The following is a 6,102-nucleotide window of genomic DNA, read 5'->3' on the forward strand; positions in this document are numbered from 1 at the left end:
ATCCTGGTTTCAAATTAAAACCAAGGGAAACACGTCAACTATCATAACAAAAAACAAAAAACAGGAATTTCTTTGGTTCGCATAGAAACTTCACAATCTCGTCATGATCAGCAGACAACAACATAACTATCACAAGTTTGATTTACCTTACCTGTATTCGGTAAAACCTTGTATTTTTAAACCCAGTTTCGTAAATTGGGTAAACATACAGCGGAGCAATAAAACTGTTAAATAAAAACAGACAAACACAATTGACTTGTTTCATATTTTTCATGTCGGAGCTTTTTATAGCCGACTATACTGTATGGTGTCTTTCTCATTGTTGGATGTCGTACGTTCGCCTATACTTGCTTACATCCACTTCATTTAAATTTGGTGGATAGTTGTCTATTGACATTCATTACACATCACCTTATTATTATATAAAAAAACAAACTAGTAGATGTGTCAAAGCGACACGAATGGTCCCGTCTGCAAAAGTTGAAAAATCTGCAATTTCAATAACACATGTGGACACAAACATGATGGTATTCTCGCATATAAAAAAATCACCTCAAAATCTGGAGGCATATAGAAAAATGTCAGTATAACTGTCATTTTCAACCATTTTCAAAGTTGTAAACCCTTAATTTAAGAAGAAGTAAGCGGAGCAGAATGAAACTTAAACTTGATCTGTAACTCCTCATTGTTAGCTCAAATACCAAAAATCAGCCCAATATCTGAAAGCATTTAGAAAAAAGGTCCGTTTAACTGTGATTTACAAAAATTTATCAAAGTCCAAAGCTCGAAATTACAGCATAAATTAGCCAAGCGGAACGAAACTTAATATGGATGTGTAATTCATCATGAGTAACTCACAAACCAAATATTAGCGCAATATCTGAAAGCATTTAGAAAAAAAAAGTCTGTATAACTATGATTTTCAACAATTTATCCAAAAGCCCGTAATTTTGCCAAAAATTAGTGGAGCAAAACGAAACTTAAACTTGATCTGTAACTCATCATGAAGAACTTACGGTGTCTTCTCATTTATCCAACTTTTTAAAATAAGGCATTCTGATTTAGCCAACTTTTTATTTTTGTTAATTATTGGGTTGTTTGTTTAGTAATAATAAGGTGTTTTTCTAAAATTTAACAGTGAATTGTATGTTTTTATATTATCTGCAAAATATTATATAAAAATAGGCGATAGTAAACTTGTTACATTTTATTTTTTAATAAAACTTTGTATTCATTAAATAATGCCAATAATGAATAAATGTTTCATCAATTATACAGAAGAAACCTACAAATCAGTAATATTTTTATGTCAATGATTTTAAAAAAAAATGAATCTACTGAACATTCATTTAGTCACGGTGTGCTATTGATATTTCGGTGCCAGTATTTTATAACTCCGCAAAATAAAGTGTATTTGCTTTTTACTATCAATTCTTAGTTCCCTTATCAATTTCTAGCCCAGCTCCTACTTTTTCCCCAAAAAAATCTCATTTTTTTTCTATTAATTTCAATAATGTAAGCGTTTATCTGTATATTATGAACATTTATTACTATACATAAATTTATAATGTAGAGAGTCTTATAACAACAACACTTAAGATACTGCTGCAGAAATTTTATTGACCTCTGGTATACCTATAGCTATAGAACGTTTAATAGTATAGATGTATGGTGTTTGAATTTTGTTCTGTTCAGTTTTTATATAGTAAAACGTATTCAACTTATATTTTGTCCCAAATGGATCATTTGGTCATAAGAACAGAAAAAACAAATGAAGAGTATCTATTACACAAAAAAAAGCATTGACAAATCTTCAAAATACTTTCAAATGATTAAAGTTACATTAACTTAATGTCAGTTGCACATTTTAACATGCTACGCTAAATAATACTACAGAAAATTTAATCCGGGTAGCCTAATTTTCAGTCTTATTTTTCACCTAAAATCCAATTGAAAACCCTTTGTTCTTGATAACTTTTGATCTCATCTATCCAACTTTTTTTTTTACCTTTACAACCTAAAATTTTAAAAAGTTGGATAAATGAGAATGAACCGAACTTACATTCATAGATCAGCCCAATATCTAAAATTGAATAAGGAATATCTGAATACGTGAAAAAAATGCGTAAAATGGTGTGTTGCGGAATGACGGAGTTACGGAATTTCGGAATTTCAGAACTAGGGAAATTTCGGACAAGGGTAAAACTATATGTCCCCGACCACTTAGTGGCGGGGCCATAAAAAAAATCAGCAAAATCAATACCTATGAAAAGCAAACAAGAATCAACAAAAAAAATAGCAAAAGGAGACCTGGAAGTGTTAGCAGTTCTTGTTCCAGGTGAAGCGCATTTTTGTTGTATTTTATAGACACCCATAAAGCAGAACTTTAAAATTATGTGAAGTGTATAAGCGAAACTTAATTTATTTATCTATAGTTTCCTTGAAATGTTATAATAACCACGTCACAATTGAAAAGACATACTCGTGCGTTAACCCCTTCTAAATAAAACAGTAGTTCTCCTAGTTACTTTTCTGTAATTTCTTTTTCCGGCGGGTTTGTTTTCCTTTTATCTTCTTCTTTTATTTTATTTACTGTTCCCGATTTTTCATCAGTTATTCCGTTGTCTTTTCCTATGTAAAGAACGAAAAACACTTATATCCATGTTAATATAAAATGAGCGAATAATATCAAACACTTTCAAAAGGTAAAAAATATAAAAGATATAATTTAAAAAATTAAAAATTGCTCAATGCCAGATTCGTTGTATAGTTTCACCGTCAACCCGCCTCAGTGAATACAATTTGCTATACGGTTTATTAACTTTATGCTACAAATAAACTTTGCCCATTATTGTCCATCTGGTTATATTAATGTCTTTGTCAAGTTCTTGACCACAAATTTTGAATATGATTATGAAACTGAGTGACAAGAGATTCCTAAACAGCAGGTGAGGGTTTAGCCTGTTGATGCACATAGAGTAATAGAATTGAGAATGGTAATGGGGAATATGTCAAAGAGACAACCGGACCACAAAGCAGACAAAAGTATCCGAACTAGTCATTTTACAACGTTCAGAGGCCATATTCGATTTTCTTATTTGTATGTTGAAAATGATATGCAACAGTATGGAGGAAATATGTGCGGATTTTATTTTTTTATTTTAAAATTATATATATTCGCAAAACAGAAAAGAGATTCTCGACAAGTTTTGCATTACATGCTATACAATTTTAAACATTTCTATTTCGAGACAAAGACTGCATTCTATGTGTTGGCATTTAACAAGGTCATGATTTTGGAATGTTCATGGTTTCTCTTCACTTAATCCGATGTGTGTATACTGATTGATACTTTAGTCAGGGATAATTGTTCATTTGTTTATTTTTATTTGTTTTGAGCTAGCTTTCGGGAAACTGCGCGAATACGAATACGAATACTTTTTCTCATAAAACTACAATTACATAGTCATAGAGAACATACATAAATATAACTATAAGGTTCAATTTTTACAAGCATGTGTGAACAATACAATGAAATTAACTTGGAGGACTGACTTTCACATTTAAAACTTTGATAAATTTACATAGTTTTTCTAATATCACAATATTACATGAATTAAACAGTTGATAAAACTTATAGATATTAGGGTAAGACCAGCAGTATGTAAGTAAAAATTGCTTTCTTTCAAACATAAAAGATCCACAATTCATAATATAATGGTACTCGTCGCGTGATGTGTGCTTTGGTATTTTGTGTATATGTTTGTTTGTTTTTTTGCGTGCTTCGTGTTGATCTCTTAAGAAAAGCTTTTTTAATCGCTTTTTAGTGTCATTATGTTGTGCTGTTATTCTACTGTGCCTGTTAGAAGCGTAAGGGCTCGCAGACATTTTACCCACAAGACTCTATATTAAGTGAAGTCAAGAACCTGTATTTCATTGGTTGTCCGTTATTGTCTGTCATGTTAGGTTTTCCTTAATTGTTTAGTTTGTTTTGTTTGTTTGGATTATTTCACATTTATAACTGCCTAAACGGTATGGGTTTTTGTCATTAGTGACATTCACATGTGGTTTTCTTGACTCAGTTGGATGTTTGTTCCATTATAATTAATCATATCACATCCCCCCTTTTTTTTTAATCATATACAAATGTGAACAGAATAATGATTTTTTTTTAATTAGTTGAAACTAATATTATTGATGATTTGTGTTAGTATTAACTGATATTTTACTTGTAGTATGCAATATTGGAACGTACCTTGATTCTTGGTCATCATTTCCATTTCATGCACAAAAACTGCATCTATACAAATTCAAAATTTAGGAATAAAAAAAGAAGACCATGAAAAAAGAGTTCCTTAAAATTTTGTAAAGTTTGAAACTAGATTTTGCTCAGGTCGTCTGTTACGGTTACAATAATTCTTTGTTTGTTTATAAAACGTATGTTATCCTGCAATATACATTACATTGAAAATCATTTCTTTGTAATAGACATGTTTTTAATCACGAAGAACAATCTAAATAATCCTGTATGAAGCTGCGTTGTAATATTCCGATTTTCAATACAACAACAGCTAGCCAACTGTATGAGGTACCACTATGGTCACCAACACACATGTTTTTGTGTATAGCTACTGTATATATAAAAAGTAAAAACACAAAAATACTGAACTCCGAGGAAAATTCAAAAAGGAAAGTCCAAAATCAAAAGGCAAAATCAAAAGTCCAAACACATCAAACGAATGGATAACAACTGTCATATTCCTGACTTGGTACAGACATTTTCTAATGTAGAAAATGGTGGATTGAACCTGATTTTATAGCTACCTAAACCTCTCACTTGTATGACAGTCGCATCAAATTCCATTACATTGTCAACAATGCATGTTGACAACGGAAGGTAGTTGGTATTCCACTACCTTCCGTCTTTATCAAATATAAGTGTATTTGGTTTTCTATCATTTGATTGAGGTTGTCAGTTGTCCGAGGAGGATCGATAGTTTTCACTTGGAATTCTGCCTTCTTCCCATAATAATAGTGATTGTCATTATATACAAATGTATAAATGAAAATCGCCAAAAATTATCCGTTTAAAAATAATTGTGTTAAAGATCATGTATGTGCTGACATCAATAATCATTGATATGGTCATATTTATAAATTAACTGTTTACAAAACTTATTAATGTTTTAATGGCTTTTCCACCTCAGGATAAATTACCCTAGCTGTATTTGGCAAAAACTTTTAGGAATTTTGGTCCTCAGTACTCTTCAACTTCGTACTTTACTTCGCCTTTTTAACTTTTTTGAATTTTTTAAGCGTCACTTATGAGTCTTTTTGTAGATAAAACGCACGTCTGGCGTAAATACAAATTTGTAATCCTGGTATCTATGACGAGTTTATTGATGAGTTTATTTAGTTTGCTACGGTTTAAGAAAAATGGTACCGTTAATTTTATTAGTTAACATGTATGAAAAACGATTTTACCTGTATGAAAAGCGATTTTACCTGTATGAAAAGCAGTGAGGTGTTCGTATGTCAAATCTTTTGGATCATAAACATCCTCTTCTAAATTTGTATTCTACAAAAAGTAAAATCATAAATTAAATACAAATTCACAGGAAAATTGAAAATGGAAAGTCCGTAATCAAATGGCAAAATCTAAAGCTCGAAAACATCAACAAATTGAAAACAACTGTCATATTTCTGACTTGGTAAAAAGTTGATATGGAGCAGAAACTTTTCCATTAGTATTAAAATACTGTATACTATATTATTTAGCTAAATTGTTAAAACATGGAGTTATGAGATTTCTGTATAGGTTCATATAAGAACTTTTAGTCTTACAGCTACCAACGCAAGATAGTTTGAACTAAGATCCACGGCTGCACTCCATTTTAACTACTATTAGTTGAGTGACCAAGCCAACAATTTTAAACTTTAATGAATCACCCTACCTGCAGGCTAAATTATGACTTTTTGGAAACAGAAATGTCTATTCTTTAATTATATTACCTTTTTAGGGTCCCACTTCTTTGATTTCAAGCCCTCTGAGAAGTAAGAAAATTTACAGATTAAATTATCATGATATAGATTTTCTAATTA

The 6,102-nt window shown here is 30.7% G+C and overlaps 1 long non-coding RNA gene across 1 annotated transcript; it reads right to left on the bottom strand.

Annotated features, from left to right (window-relative positions):
- Positions 1–2,448: 2,448 nt before the first annotated feature.
- Positions 2,449–5,580, bottom strand: LOC134705392 (uncharacterized). Its single transcript, XR_010105551.1, has 3 exons — positions 5,506–5,580; positions 4,256–4,300; positions 2,449–2,631 (listed from the first exon to the last, which is right to left on the bottom strand). It is a non-coding gene; the product is annotated as an uncharacterized LOC134705392 (long non-coding RNA).
- Between the last annotated feature and the right edge of the window lie 522 nt (positions 5,581–6,102).

Source organism: Mytilus trossulus, chromosome 2 (genome assembly GCF_036588685.1).
Source record: "Mytilus trossulus isolate FHL-02 chromosome 2, PNRI_Mtr1.1.1.hap1, whole genome shotgun sequence".
Taxonomy (NCBI): Eukaryota; Metazoa; Mollusca; class Bivalvia; order Mytilida; family Mytilidae; genus Mytilus; species Mytilus trossulus.